Source organism: Oncorhynchus masou, chromosome 29, assembly GCF_036934945.1.
Source record: "Oncorhynchus masou masou isolate Uvic2021 chromosome 29, UVic_Omas_1.1, whole genome shotgun sequence".
Classification (NCBI taxonomy): domain Eukaryota; kingdom Metazoa; phylum Chordata; class Actinopteri; order Salmoniformes; family Salmonidae; genus Oncorhynchus; species Oncorhynchus masou.
Genome location: NC_088240.1, coordinates 78,084,861 through 78,100,959, shown reverse-complemented (window position 1 = coordinate 78,100,959; position 16,099 = coordinate 78,084,861). Strand labels below are relative to the sequence as shown.

Genomic DNA, 16,099 nt, shown 5'->3' with positions numbered 1-16,099 from the left:
CCTGACTCAGACAGACAGACAGATACACCATAGTCTCTCCTATACCTGACGAAGACAGACAGATACACCATAGTCTCTCCTATACCTGACTCAGACAGACAGATACACCATGGTCTATCCTATACCCTACTAAGACAGACAGACAGATACACCATAGTCTCTCCTATACCTGACTCAGACAGACAGATACATCTGTCTCTCCTATACCTGACAGACAGACAGATACACCATAGTCTCTCCTATACCTGACTCAGACAGACAGATACACCATAGCCTCTCCTATACCTGACTCAGACAGACAGATACACCATAGCCTCTCCTATACCTGACTCAGACAGACAGATACACCATAGACTCTCCTATACCTGACTCAGACAGACAGATACACCATGGTCTATCCTATACCTGACTCAGACAGACAGATACACCATAGTCTCTCCTATACCTGACTCAGACAGACAGATACACCATAGTCTCTCCTATACCTGACTCAGACAGACAGATACACCATAGTCTCTCCTATACCTGACTCAGACAGACAGATACACCATAGTCTATCCCATACCTGACTCAGACAGACAGATACACCATAGTCTATCCTATACCTGACTCAGACAGACAGTTACACCATAGTCTCTCCTATACCTGACTCAGTCAGACAGATACACCGTAGTCTATCCTATACCTGACTCAGACAGACAGATACACCATAGTCTCTCCTATACCTGACTCAGACAGACAGATACACCATAGTCTCTCCTATACCTGACTCAGACAGACAGATACACCATAGTCTCTCCTATACCTGACTCAATCAGACAGATACACCATAGTCTCTCCTATACCTGACTCAGACAGACAGATACACCATAGTCTCTCCTATACCTGACTCAGACAGACAGATACACCATAGTCTCTCCTATACCTGACTCAGACAGACAGATACACCATAGTCTCTCCTATACCTGACTCAGACAGACAGATACACCGTAGTCTATCCTATACCTGACTCAGACAGACAGATACACCATAGCCTCTCCTATACCTGACTCAGACAGACAGATACACCATAGACTCTCCTATACCTGACTCAGACAGACAGATACACCATAGTCTCTCCTATACCTTACTCAGACAGACAGATACACCATAGTCTCTCCTATACCTGACAGACAGATACACCATAGTCTCTCCTATACCTGACTCAGACAGACAGATACATCATAGTCTCTCCTATACCTGACTCAGACAGACAGACAGATACACCATAGTCTCTCCTATACCTGACGAAGACAGACAGATACACCATAGTCTCTCCTATACCTGACTCAGACAGACAGATACACCATGGTCTATCCTATACCCTACTAAGACAGACAGACAGATACACCATAGTCTCTCCTATACCTGACTCAGACAGACAGATACATCTGTCTCTCCTATACCTGACAGACAGACAGATACACCATAGTCTCTCCTATACCTGACTCAGACAGACAGATACACCATAGCCTCTCCTATACCTGACTCAGACAGACAGATACACCATAGCCTCTCCTATACCTGACTCAGACAGACAGATACACCATAGACTCTCCTATACCTGACTCAGACAGACAGATACACCATGGTCTATCCTATACCTGACTCAGACAGACAGATACACCATAGTCTCTCCTATACCTGACTCAGACAGACAGATACACCATAGTCTCTCCTATACCTGACTCAGACAGACAGATACACCATAGTCTCTCCTATACCTGACTCAGACAGACAGATACACCATAGTCTATCCCATACCTGACTCAGACAGACAGATACACCATAGTCTATCCTATACCTGACTCAGACAGACAGTTACACCATAGTCTCTCCTATACCTGACTCAGTCAGACAGATACACCGTAGTCTATCCTATACCTGACTCAGACAGACAGATACACCATAGTCTCTCCTATACCTGACTCAGACAGACAGATACACCATAGTCTCTCCTATACCTGACTCAGACAGACAGATACACCATAGTCTCTCCTATACCTGACTCAATCAGACAGATACACCATAGTCTCTCCTATACCTGACTCAGACAGACAGATACACCATAGTCTCTCCTATACCTGACTCAGACAGACAGATACACCATAGTCTCTCCTATACCTGACTCAGACAGACAGATACACCATAGTCTCTCCTATACCTGACTCAGACAGACAGATACACCGTAGTCTATCCTATACCTGACTCAGACAGACAGATACACCATAGTCTCTCCTATACCTGACTCAGACAGACAGAAACACCATAGTCTCTCCTATACCTGACTCAGGCAGACAGATACACCATAGTCTCTCCTATACCTGACTCAGACAGACAGATACACCATAGTCTATCCTATACCTGACTCAGACAGACAGATACACCATAGTCTCTCCTATACCGGACTCAGACAGACAGATACACCATAGTCTCTCCTATACCTGACTCAGACAGACAGATACACCATAGCCTCTCCTATACCTGACTCAGACAGACAGATACACCATAGTCTCTCCTATACCTGACTCAGGCAGACAGATACACCATAGTCTCTCCTATACCTGACTCAGACAGACAGATACACCATAGTCTATCCTATACCTGATGAAGACAGACAGACAGATACACCATAGTCTATCCTATACCTGACTAAGACAGACAGACAGATACACCATGGTCTCTCCTATATCTGAGTCAGACAGACAGATACACCATAGTCTCTCCTATACCTGACAGACAGACAGATACACCATAGTCTCTCCTATACCTGAGTCAGACAGACAGATACACCATAGTCTCTCCTATACCTGACAGACAGACAGATACACCATAGTCTCTCCTATACCTGACAGACAGATACACCATAGTCTATCCTATACTTGACTCATCTCACCCCAACAAACGTCACGCAGGTACACAACCATATCATCCATAAGATTTAGCTGAGACAGTGCAACACATCACTGTGATTTTATCTTACCATTTACAATATTCACCGTTAAATACGTTATAGCTTCATACAGTATGTACAATTTAACCTCCTCCGCTGTCCAATCAGGTGTTCTGCTGCCAGCCGTGGGACGTGATTGGCCAGGACTTTGAGCTGCCCATGCAGATCACAGCCAGTCCCATTCAAGCCCCACCCAGTGTCCGCAGTCTGGAGGAGGAGTTGCAGGAGGCCATTAACAGAGTACTGGTCAGTGTGTATGTGTGTGTTTATTTTTCACTTCACTGTTATTTAACCAGGTAGGCTAGTTGAGAACAAGTTCTCATTTGCAACTGCGACCTGGCCAAGATAAAGCAAAGTAGTGTGACACTAATAACAACACAGAGTTACACATGGAGTAAACAATAAACAAGCCAATAACACAATAAACAAATCAATGACACAGTAGAAAAAGAAAGTCTATATTTAGTGTGTGCAAAAGGCATGAGGAGGTAGGCAATAAATAGGCCATAGGAGCGAATAGTTACAATTTAGCAGATTAACACTGGAGTGATAAATGAGCAGATGATGATGTGCAAGTAGAGATACTGGTGTGCAAAAGAGCAGAAAAGTAAATAAAATAAAAACAGTATGGGGATGAGGTAGGTAAATTGGGTGGGCTATTTACAGATGGACTATGTACAGCTGCAGCGATCGGTTAGCTGCTCAGATAGTTGATGTTTAAAGTTAGTGAGAGAAATAAGTCTCCAACTTCAGCGATTTTTGCAATTCGTTCCAGTCACTGGCAGCAGAGAACTGTAAGGAAAGGTGGCCAAATGAGGTGTTGGCTTTGGGGATGGTCAGTGAGATATACCTGCTGGAATGTGTGCTACGGGTGAGTGTTGTTATCATGACCAGTGAACTGAGATAAGGCGGAACTTTACCTAGCATGGACTTGTAGATGACCTGGAGCTAGTGGGTCTGGTGACAAATATGTAGCAAGGGCCAGCCGACTAGAGCATACAGGTCACAGTGGTGGGTGGTATAAGGTGATTTGGTAACAAAACTGATGGCACTGTGATAGACTGCATCCAGTTTGCTGAGTAGAGTGTTGGAAGCTATTTTGTAGATGACATCGCCGAAATCGAGGATCGGTATGATAGTCAGTTTTACTAGGGTAAATTTGGCGGCGTGAGTGAAGGAGGCTTTGTTGCGAAATAGAAAGCCGATTCTAGATTTGATTTTTGATTGGAGATGTCTAATATGAGTCTGGACAGAGAGTTTACAGTCTAGCCAGACACCTAGGTATTTATAGTTGTCCACATATTTTAGGTCGGAACTGTCCAGGGTGGTGATGTTTGTCGGGCGAGCGGGTGTGGGCATTTGGTTTCACTAGAGTTTAAGAGCAGTTGGAGGCCACGGAAGGAGTGTTGTATGGCATTGAAGCTCGTTTGGAGGTTAGTTAGCACAGTGTCCAAGGAAGGGCCAGAAGTATACCGAATGGTGTCGTCGGCGTAGAGGCGGATCAGGGAGTCGCCCGCAGCAAGAGCGACATCATTGATATATACAGAGAAAAGAGTCAGCCCGAGAATTGAACCCTGTGGTACCCCCATAGAGACTGCCAGAGGTCCGGACAACATGCCCTCCGATTTGACACACTGAACTCTGTCTGCAAAGTAGTGTGTGTGTGTGTGTGTGTGTGTGTGTGTGTGTGTGTGTAAATCAGAGTCACTGCTGACATTCATTGTGTTTTGTAAAAGGTGACCCTGTCAAGTAAACCCTTGGGTGATTTCCCTGTCTCTGTCCTGCCCTCCTTAGATGGACCCCAGTCAGTCTATAGAGGACATTCTGGAGGAACCTACCACCTGTGTGGGTGAGTGGACAGCTCTCTGGCCTCTCAATGACAATTTATGGTTCTGTCGTCACCAAGACTGGTCTTTGATAATTACAAGCTTTTGTTTGTTTGTTTGTTTGTATTGCCTTACCCCTCTCTTCTAGACTCCCACTCCTCCTCTGTCTCAGACTTTCAATCCCCTGTCACTATCCTCCCCGGCCCCTCCTCTCCTCCCCAAACAGACCAGTCCCAGCCTTTCCGTTGTCATTCAAAGGATGACAACTTCCTATCCTCTCCTCTCTGCTCCTCCTTATTGCTGGAGCTCCCGCCGTCGCCTTCGACGATGGTTCCCCGCCAAGCCGCCCCACCCCCTCTCCCTCCCCCCATCTGTACTTCTCCCCTGCCTCCCACTGTGACCTCACGGAAGAGGCGGGTTCAGGCAACCTTTGACCCTGCTGATTGGTTGGGGTCGCTAGCCTCTGGACTCCGCCCTCTCAGTCCTCCATCTGCCCCATTCGTTGAGACCGACTTTGGCCTCAATTTGGATCTGAACGTCAACCGAGTGTTGGATCTCATGGTGGAGCAGTGGTGAAGGTCTTAGGTGTGTTTGTATATGTATGTACAGTGCCTTGCGAAAGTATTCGGCCCCCTTTAACTTTGCGACCTTTTGCCACATTTCAGGCTTCAAACATAAAGATATAAAACTGTATTTTTTTGTGAAGGATCAACAACAAGTGAGACACAATCATGAAGTGGAACGACATTTATTGGATATTTCAAACTTTTTTAACAAATCAAAAACTGAACAATTGGGCGTGCAAAATTATTCAGCCCCCTTAAGTTAATACTTTGTAGCGCCACCTTTTGCTGCGATTACAGCTGTAAGTTGCTTGGGGTATGTCTCTATCAGTTTTGCACATCGAGAGACTGACATTTTTTCCCATTCCTCCTTGCAAAACAGCTCGAGCTCAGTGAGGTTGGATGGAGAGCATTTGTGAACAGCAGTTTTCAGTTCTTTCCACAGATTCTCGATTGGATTCAGGTCTGGACTTTGACTTGGCCATTCTAACACCTGGATATGTTTATTTTTGAACCATTCCATTGTAGATTTTGCTTTATGTTTTGGATCATTGTCTTGTTGGAAGACAAATCTCCGTCCCAGTCTCAGGTCTTTTGCAGACTCCATCAGATTTTCTTCCAGAATGGTCCTGTATTTGGCTCCATCCATCTTCCCATCAATTTTAACCATCTTCCCTGTCCCTGCTGAAGAAAAGCAGGCCCAAACCATGATGCTGCCACCACCATGTTTGACAGTGGGTATGGTGTGTTCAGGGTGATGCGCTGTGTTGCTTTTACGCCAAACATAACGTTTTGCATTGTTGCCAAAAAGTTCAATTTTGGTTTCATCTGACCAGAGCACCTTCTTCCACATGTTTGGTGTGTCTCCCAGGTGGCTTGTGGCAAACTTTAAACAACACTGTTTATGGATATCTTTAAGAAATCGCTTTCTTCTAGCCACTCTTCCATAAAGGCCAGATTTGTGCAATATACGACTGATTGTTGTCCTATGGACAGAGTCTCCCACCTCAGCTGTAGATCTCTGCAGTTCATCCAGAGTGATCATGGGCCTCTTGGCTGCATCTCTGATCAGTCTTCTCCTTGTATGAGCTGAAAGTTTAGAGGGACGGCCAGGTCTCGGTAGATTTGCAGTGGTCTGATACTCCTTCCATTTCAATATTATCGCTTGCACAGTGCTCCTTGGGATGTTTAAAGCTTGGGAAATATTTTTGTATCCAAATCCGGCTTTAAACTTCTTCACAACAGTATCTCGGACCTGCCTGGTGTGTTCCTTGTTCTTCATGATGCTCTCTGCGCTTTTAACGGACCTCTGAGACTATCACAGTGCAGGTGCATTTATACGGAGACTTGATTACACACAGGTTGTATTTACCATCATTAGTCATTTAGGTCAACATTGGATCATTCAGAGATCCTCACTGAACTTCTGGAGAGAGTTTGCTGCACTGAAAGTAAAGGGGCTGAATAATTTTGCACGCCCAATTTTTCAGTTTTTGATATGTTAAAAAAGTTTAAAATATCCAATAAATGTCATTCCACTTCATGATTGTGTCCCACTTGTTGTTGATTCTTCACAAAAAAATACAGTTTTATATCTTTATGTTTGAAGCCTGAAATATGGCAAAAGGTCGCAAAGTTCAAGGGGGCCGAATACTTTCGCAAGGCACTGTATGTGTGTGTGTGTGTGTGTGTGTGTGTTAGTCGGACTTCAACATACACCTCCCAAAAAATGGGAGCAGATTTGTGAATGTCCATCCATCAGTCTATCCATCCATCCCCTCTGTCCACTCTGTGAGTGAGTAGTCTGTTTGAGAGAGGTGACTGCAGGCCTGTACCCCACGCAATGTTGAGAGACAGATGCTACTGCATTGGAAGAGATGAAAAAAGATCGAGTTGCATTGGTGGAACAATAACTGGCAGAGGGAATCACACACACACAAACCTTGGGTTGTCCTGTTAAATAATAAATGGCCAAATACAACAAATGAACAATGCATATTTGGAGTCACACACAATCCAACACATTGTTTCCCACTGTAAACAAAGAAACCCAGTTGAACAGGGCCCCTACTGTTCCCCCAGCCACAGGCATTGAGTCCGAGTCATTCATAAAGGCCATTAAAGCCAGACTAGGCAGACAGACAGGGCACACAGCTTGTCCATGTCTCCAGACCTTTCCCCTAGTGCCAGACACACAGTCGGCATGTGGAGAGAGAGAGCTGGCAGACACACTTCCCTGTAAGGGTTGTGGTATGTGCACGCCTGGCTGCTTCTGTTTGTGTAGGTGTGTGTGCGTTAATACAAGTATATTGGCAACAATTCAGATAAGTATACAATGTGTGTGTGTGTGTGTGTGTGTTAATACACACACACATTGTATATTTATCTGAATTGTTGCAAATATACTTGTATCTCTTACTTTGTGTAGACTAAGTGTGCAATGTCTCTGAGTATTGATTTTGTACGGTTGATCTGTGCGAGAGCGAGAGAGAGAGCGAGAGAGAGAGAGCGAGAGCGAGAGAGAGAGAGAGAGAGAGAGAGAGAGCGAGAGAGAGAGCGAGAGTGAGAGCGAGAGAGAGTGCGAGAGTGAGAGAGCGAGAGAGAGAGCGAGAGTGAGAGAGCGAGAGAGAGAGCGAGAGTGGGAGAGAGAGAGAGAGTGAGAGAGCGAGAGAGAGAGCGAGAGAGAGAGCGAGAGTGAGAGCGAGAGAGAGCGAGAGAGAGAGCGAGAGAGAGAGAGCGAGAGCAAAGCCGCGTCCACATTTTGTGCCTATTTTAATTGTGGTCTCAACACTAGCCTGTTGCTGCAATATATAACACTGTGAGGGGGTCACTAAAACCTAATGAACCACTATGTTCAATTCAATGCTTGTCTTTTTTTTATTTAAGAGAAGAAAAAAAAACTGGTAAACATCCTATTAAGCCAAGAGATAAATAGCAATCACTCTGAGAGGCTTCAGAGCCTGCAACACGACCATATTACCAGAGTGTATGTTCTCATCAGTGTATGAGAACAGGTGGCCACTGTTTTATGAGGACCTCCCACAGTGTTTGGAGGAAACAGCTTGGTGCTCTACACACTGTAAGGGACACAGTCACTGTTTACACCTGTTGTTATGGAGATAAAAAGGTCAAACAAAGGTTATGCGCAGGATAACAATGGCAATTAATTTCATGAAACAATTTCATGATTTTAGCTTAAGATTTTTTCAGTGCCTTATCCCATACTGTAAAAACAGGTAGAATCAGGAAATAAATCTGTCCCAAAGAGAGTCTGTTCTGATTGCAGGAAATGACACAGGTGTTCCCTGAGACCACAATCTCTGTCTTGGCCAGTTCCAAATCGACTCCTAGCACCTACCCCCTAGGCACATGAGGAGGATAGAACTGGATAGATATAATCAATATGGTAATAGCTCCACCATTCCCCTGATAGGCTATGTGGAACTTTCCCCATATCGCTCACAGCTATCCAGCCTACTAGAAGTTGTGCCCTGGTAGGAGGGGCTAGAGGCTAGGGGTCCGCATGGGATTGGCCATATTCATTTTAAATGACCACCAGGGGGGGTGTCCCATCAGTAAAGAGCTGAGGAGGTGAATACTGTACTTCTCCCTAACATGGATCATGATGAAGTTGTCTGTGTTTCCATGCTATCAGTGATTGACAAGGCAGTCCAAGGGCTTATTCTCAGGGTCAGAACGTTCAGTATTTACAGAGCAGATATTATTCTCTATTCCACATGATGTTCTCCCAGATCCAATGGTTCTGAGGTCATGACAGACTTAATTCAGCTGTTGTGATTCCGATTAGTTGTATGGCCTGTCAATTAGTGAAGTATGTGAGCACTGATTATGGCCTGGTCTGAGAGCAACCCACAGCCTCTGTTAGAAGTATGGTGACGGCTCCAACTAGCCTTCCAATAGGCTTAGGGGAACTTCTGCAATATTTCTTCTGCCAATCTGGTTCATGTAGATTAGAAAACCAAAGGGGTGTAGGGGCTAGGGGTTGTTTTTGGACCAGGCCTGTGTTATGTTCATTGGGAGAATACAACACATAGTGTGCTTTCCTAACCTCCTAGCTGACTCGACACCCTTCTTAAAGACCATTGTGTGAACAACAACCTGTGATCTTACTAATGTTCTCCAGAGACATGTATTTATATATATGGCTCTGATGTCCCCACCCAGTCTCTGAATAATAACCACTGCACTAAGTGCAATATGGTGTATGTGAAGGGCACAGCCATTGGGAAATACCAGGCCCTCATATCTCTGTCTTGTCGTTACTCTAAACAAGATGGTGTAATGGGTCCTCACTCAACAAGATGTTGCATAAAGCTTAGTTCATTTTACGGTTTTCACTGCATCAGGGATAGCATACACAGACGTTTCATTTGACGGTTTTCACTGCATCAGGGATAGCATACACAGACGTTTCGGCTTCACAGCCTTCTTCAGTGTGTAGGTACAAATGTATTTGAATTCAAAACAGCATTTGTAGGGAACAACAGGTTAGCAGCAGGTGCTTCTAAGCAGAGTTACCAATCATCTGCCAAGTTTTCATGTTGAAGCATTTCACAAGCAACTTTCACCGTAGAACTGTAGAAAACCATGTTAAATGGTGACAATGGGACAGACTGAAGACCGTGATAATCATGGTGGTCAAACACGTTCTCTGTCTGCTGCACTTAGGATGACGAGAGAGAGAAACGCAGGAGAGTAACATGCTACCTCTTGTGAATGGAGATGCTTAAGGCCTACTGTACTCTGTCTGGTCCTGGACAACCGGTGGTCAAACACGTTCTCTGTCCGCTGTATTTAGGATGACGAGAGAGAGAAACGCAGGAGAGTAACATGCTACCTCTTGTGAATGGAGATGCTTAAGGCCTACTGTACTCTGTCTGGTCCTGGACAACCGGTGGTCAAACACGTTCTCTGTCCGCTGCATTTAGGATGACGAGAGAGAGAAACGCAGGAGAGTAACATGCTACCTCTTGTGAATGGAGATGCTTAAGGCCTACTGTACTCTGTCTGGTCCTGGACAACCGGTGGTCAAACACGTTCTCTGTCCGCTGCATTTAGGATGACGAGAGAGAGAAACGCAGGAGAGTAACATGCTACCTCTTGTGAATGGAGATGCTTAAGGCCTACTGTACTCTGTCTGGTCCTGGACAACCGGTGGTCAAACACGTTCTCTGTCCGCTGCATTTAGGATGACGAGAGAGAGAAATGCAGGAGAGTAACATGCTACCTCTTGTGAATGGAGATGCTTAAGGCCTACTGTATTCTGTCTGGTCCTGGACAACCGGTGGTCAAACACGTTCTCTGTCTGCTGCATTTAGGATGACGAGAGAGAGAAACGCAGGAGAGTAACATGCTACCTCTTGTGAATGGAGATGCTTAAGGCCTACTGTACTCTGTCTGGTCCTGGACAACCGGTGGTCAAACACGTTCTCTGTCTGCTGCATTTAGGATGATAAGAGAGAGAAACGCGGGAGAGTAACATGCTACCTCTTGTGAATGGAGATGCTTTAGGCCTACTGTACTCTGTCTGGTCCTGGACAACCACTGTGTATGCTGGTTTTCATCTGAAACATTCTCTTCCCCTACATTTACATTTACATTTACATTTAAGTCATTTAGCAGACGCTCTTATCCAGAGCGACTTACAAGTTAATTTTTTACCTTTATTTAACCAGGCAAGTCAGTTAAGAACACATTCTTATTTTCAATGACGGCCTGGGAACAGTGGGTTAACTGCCTGTTCAGGGGCAGAACGACAGATTTGTACCTTGTCGGCTCGGGGGTTTGAACTCACAACCTTCTGGTTACTAGTCCAACGCTCTAACCACTAGGCTACACTGCCGCCCCATCTGTGCTGATATCACCTGACTTATGTTAGGAATGTATCACTTTCAGAATCATTGGAGAGGTTGGTTGGGAGAACTAGGTTATTCCAGGAAAAGCAACAGGAGACTAGGTGAAGCTATGCTGCAAATGCCTGATCCTTCCCCCTTCCTGTCTGTCTGTGTTGTGAAGGTATTTCTTTCCCCCTTGCGGCTTTCTATAGCCAGAATGAGAGAAAGAGGGATGAGACTGAGACATTGTCATAATCGAGATCAGGAAGTATCTGAGCCAACTGTTTCCATGGTTTCAGTCAGCTCTATTCATTGGGAGTTCAATTTGGCTTCCAATGCCGATATACTTCCTGGATAATCTTCAGATTGATAACATCACTGTCTAATATTTCTTCATCTCATTCTAGTACTGTAACCAGATAGTGTGGGGATGACCCAATGGCAAAATACAATCAGTATTTAATTGTATTTATTTAATAATTATGTAACTTATTCAGGCAAAATGTTATCAATACGTGTTCAAATTGTATTGTAAAAAACATTAAGAAATTAAAAGTCTTAATAGATTTCCCATCCACTGTCTCGTTGTCTTGTGTCTGATCAGGATGTCCCAGTAAATGTCCTTACTGGAGGTGACGGATGGCAAATTATTGATAAGGAAAAGGGATCATGAATTGTAACCAATGGAAGCTACATTGCTCAGGAGAAGGGAATATTAACTTAATCATTTGCTCATTCTACATCAGTCGCAATGTGACTGGTAATACAAAGTTACTAATATTTATGGGCATTTTAATGAAGCTTCCACACACACACATAACTCTGATTACAACTCACCCAGGTAAGTAGATCATCTATGTTTAGAGTTGATCGTGAAGTTGAAGCCAAACAGGATTTAGTTTTGTTTTATTGATAGGCCTACTAATAAATTATATTTAAAAAGCCAGGAAAAATGTATGACTTCCACACAGCTTGATTGCGATCCAGAATGTTCAGTCATCAGTTAGTCATGTGAACGTACAGTTGAAGTTGGAAGTTCACATACACTTGGAATCATTAAAACTCGTTTTTCAACCACTCCACAAATTTCTTGTTAACAAACTATAGTTTTGGCAAGTCGGTTAGGACATCTTTGAGCAAGACAAGTCATTTTTCCAACAATTGTTTACAGACAGATTATTTCACTGTATCACAATTCCAGTGGGTCAGAAGTTTACATACACTAAGTTGACTTGTGCCTTTAAACAGCTTGGAAAATTCCAGAAAATGATGTCATGTCTTTAGAAGCTTCTGATAGGCTAATTGACATAATTTGAGTCAATTGGAGGTGTACTTGTGGATGTACTTCAAGGCCTACCTTCAAACTCAGTGCCTCTTTGCTTGACATCATGGGAAAATCAAAAGAAATCAGCCAACACCTAAAAAAACAAAAACATTGTCGACCTCCACAAGTCTGGTTCATCCTTGGGAGCAATTTCCAAACGCCTGAAGGTACCACGTTCATCTGTACAAACAATAGTACGCAAGTATAAACACCATGGGACCACGCAGCGTCATACTGCTCAGGAAGGAGACGCGTTCTGTCTCCTAGAGATGAATGTACTTTGGTGCGAAAAGTGCAAATCAATACAATACACTTACTGTTACTGTCTTGGCTACAGTAAACATATCTCCCTGGCACATACAATACACTTACTGTTACTGTCTTGGCTACAGTAAACATATCTCCCTGGCACATACAATACACTTACTGTTACTGTCTTGGCTACAGTATACATATCTCCCTGGCACATACAATACACTTACTGTTACTGTCTTGGCTACAGTAAACATATCTCCCTGGCACATACAATACACTTACTGTTACTGTCTTGGCTACAGTAAACATATCTCCCTGGCACATACAATACACTTACTGTTACTGTCTTGGCTACAGTAAACATATCTCCCTGGCACATACAATACACTTACTGTTACTGTCTTGGCTACAGTAAACATATCTCTCTGGCACATACAATACACTTACTGTTACTGTCTTGGCTACAGTAAACATATCTCCCTGGCACATACAATACACTTACTGTTACTGTCTTGGCTACAGTAAACATATCTCCCTGGCACATACAATACACTTACTGTTACTGTCTTGGCTACAGTAAACATATCTCTCTGGCACATACAATACACTTACTGTTACTGTCTTGGCTACAGTAAACATATCTCCCTGGCACATACAATACACTTACTGTTACTGTCTTGGCTACAGTAAACATATCTCTCTGGCACATACAATACACTTTTGGACCCACCTCTCTGAATTTATGGTGCTTTCAAAACAACTCGAGGCAGGATTTACAATTCCGAGTTAGATGACCGTTCAAAACGTATTTTCCCAGTCTGAGCTCATTTATTCCCGACTTCCCAGTTGTTTTGAACTCACTGAAGTCAAATGAAAAGTTGTTTTGTGCGTGGCACAAATCATTCTTCATTGACAGCACGGTCAATGTTGAATGTTTATCATTTTAAACTTGGAAAAGAGACCCTTATCCCCATATTTGGGACCACACAGCCACTGTCACAGATTCCTTCCAAACCACTCGTTGAATTTGCGATTTCCAACTTTGCCAGTAGATTGTCAAATTGATCCATGATGATCAAATCAAATGTATTCATATAGCCTTTCTTACATCAGCTGATATATCTAAGTGCTGTACAGAAACTCTGCCTAAAACCCCAAACAGCAAGCAATGAAGGTGTAGAGGCACGGTGGCTAGGAAAACTCCCTAGAAAGGCCAACACCTAGGAAGAAACCTAGAGAGGAACCAGGCTATGAGGGATGGCCAGTCATCTTTTGGCTGTGCCGGGTGGAGATTATAACAGAACATGGCCAAGATGTTCAAATGTTCATAAATGACCAGCATGGTCAAATAATAGTAATCACAGTGAACAGGTCAGGTTTCCATAGCCGCAGGCAGAACAGTTGAAACTGGAGCAGTAGCACGACCAGGTGGACTGGAGACAATAAGGAGTCATCATGCCAGGTAGTCCTGAAGCATGGTCCTAGGACTCAGGTCTTCCGGGATAGAGAGAGAGAATTCGAGAGCGCATACTTAAATTCACACAGGACACCGGATAAGACAGGAGAAATACTCCAGATATAACAGACTGACCCTAGCCCCCCGACACAAATTACTGCAGTATAAATATTGGAGGCTGAGACAGGAAGGGTCAGGAGACACTGTGGCCCCATCCGATGATACCCCCGGACAGGGCCAAACAGGCAGGATATAACCCCACCCACTTTCCCAAATCACAGCCCCCACACCACTAGAGGGATATCTTCAACCACCAACTTACCATCCTGAGACAAGGCCGAGTATAGCTCACAGATGGTAAAAAGCTGTCCCTGAAACAGTCTTGATGTGTTCGTCAAAAGAGAGATCAGGGTCCAGAGTAACGCCGAGGTTCTCGCAGTTTTATTTGAGACGACTACATCCATCAAGATTAATTGTCAGATTCAACAGAAGATCTCTTTGTTTCTTGGGACCTAGAACAAGCATCTCTGTTTTGTCTGAGTTTAAAAGTAGAAAGTTAGCAGCCATCCACTGTATCCAGTGCAGTAACTTTAGAGCTGTTTCTACTTCCGGGTTCTACTTCCGGGTTGGAGCGAGCGGTCGCATCTACACTTCGGTCCGCAGGTAGTATAACTTTTCATTACATTTCATTATAGTACAACGGTTTGATTTGTCTAACCTTAGCAATTTCTTCTTAGCTAGCTACATAGCCGTCTTTGTATCAAAGATAATTGCGTAATTATCGTATTTCGTCGTCCTAACGTAGTCTACACTGCTATCTGCCCAGCAGCTAGCTAACGTCCACCGTCTACCAGCACTGTAGTAACTATTACACTCAACTGAACGACTTGATTAGTGTAGTGTTAGCTAGCTACATAGTTGTCTTTGCTGTCTTCGTATCCAAGATAATTGTGTAGTTTAGAGTGTGTAGACTTAGAGTGATTATCTTAATTTACCGAGGTTAGCTAGCCAGCTATTTGTCGTCCTTAAAGGAGGAGATACTGCTAGCTAGCTAGCCAACAGCTAGCCAACGTCTACCGAATAGAACGTCAACAACCTGGTCAACATTCCGCTTCGCTCCACAGGTAGTATCACATTTTCATTTCACTTCATTACAGTACAACGGTTTGATTTGTTTGATCGTAGCTAGCTAGCTACATAGCCGTCTTTGTATCAAAGACAATTGTGTAGTCTAGAGCGATTTTCTAGGTTAGCTAGCCAGCTATTGTCGTTCTTTTAACGTAACGTAACGTAATCAACACTGCTAGCTAGCCAGCTAGCCCCCGAATAGCAGCACTGTAGAAACTATTACACTCAACGGAACGACTTGATTAGTGTAGTGTCAACAACGCAGCCACTGCCAGCTAGCCTACAAAGTCAACAACGCAGCCACTGCCAGCTAGCCTACTCCAGCAGTACTGTATCATTTCAATCATTTTAGTCAATAAGATTCTTGCTACGTAAGCTTAACTTTCTGAACATTCGAGACGTGTAGTCCACTTGTCATTCCAATCTCCTTTGCATTAGCGTAGCCTCTCCTGTAGCCTGTCAACTATGTGTCTATCTATCCCTGTTCTCTCCTCTCTGCACAGAACATACAAACGCTCCACACCGCGTGGCCGCGGCCACCCTAATCTGGTGGTCCCAGCGCGCACGACCCACGTGGAGTTCCAGGTCTCCGGTAGCCTCTGGAACTGCCGATCTGCGGCCAACAAGGCAGAGTTCATCTCAGCCTATGCCTCCCTCCAGTCCCTCGACTTCTTGGCACTGACGGAAACATGGATCACCA

The 16,099-nt window shown here is 44.2% G+C and overlaps 1 pseudogene; it reads left to right on the top strand.

Annotated features, from left to right (window-relative positions):
* LOC135519768 (myocardin-like) overlaps positions 1–16,099 on the top strand; it is a 76,785-nt pseudogene that overhangs the window by 23,860 nt on the left and 36,826 nt on the right.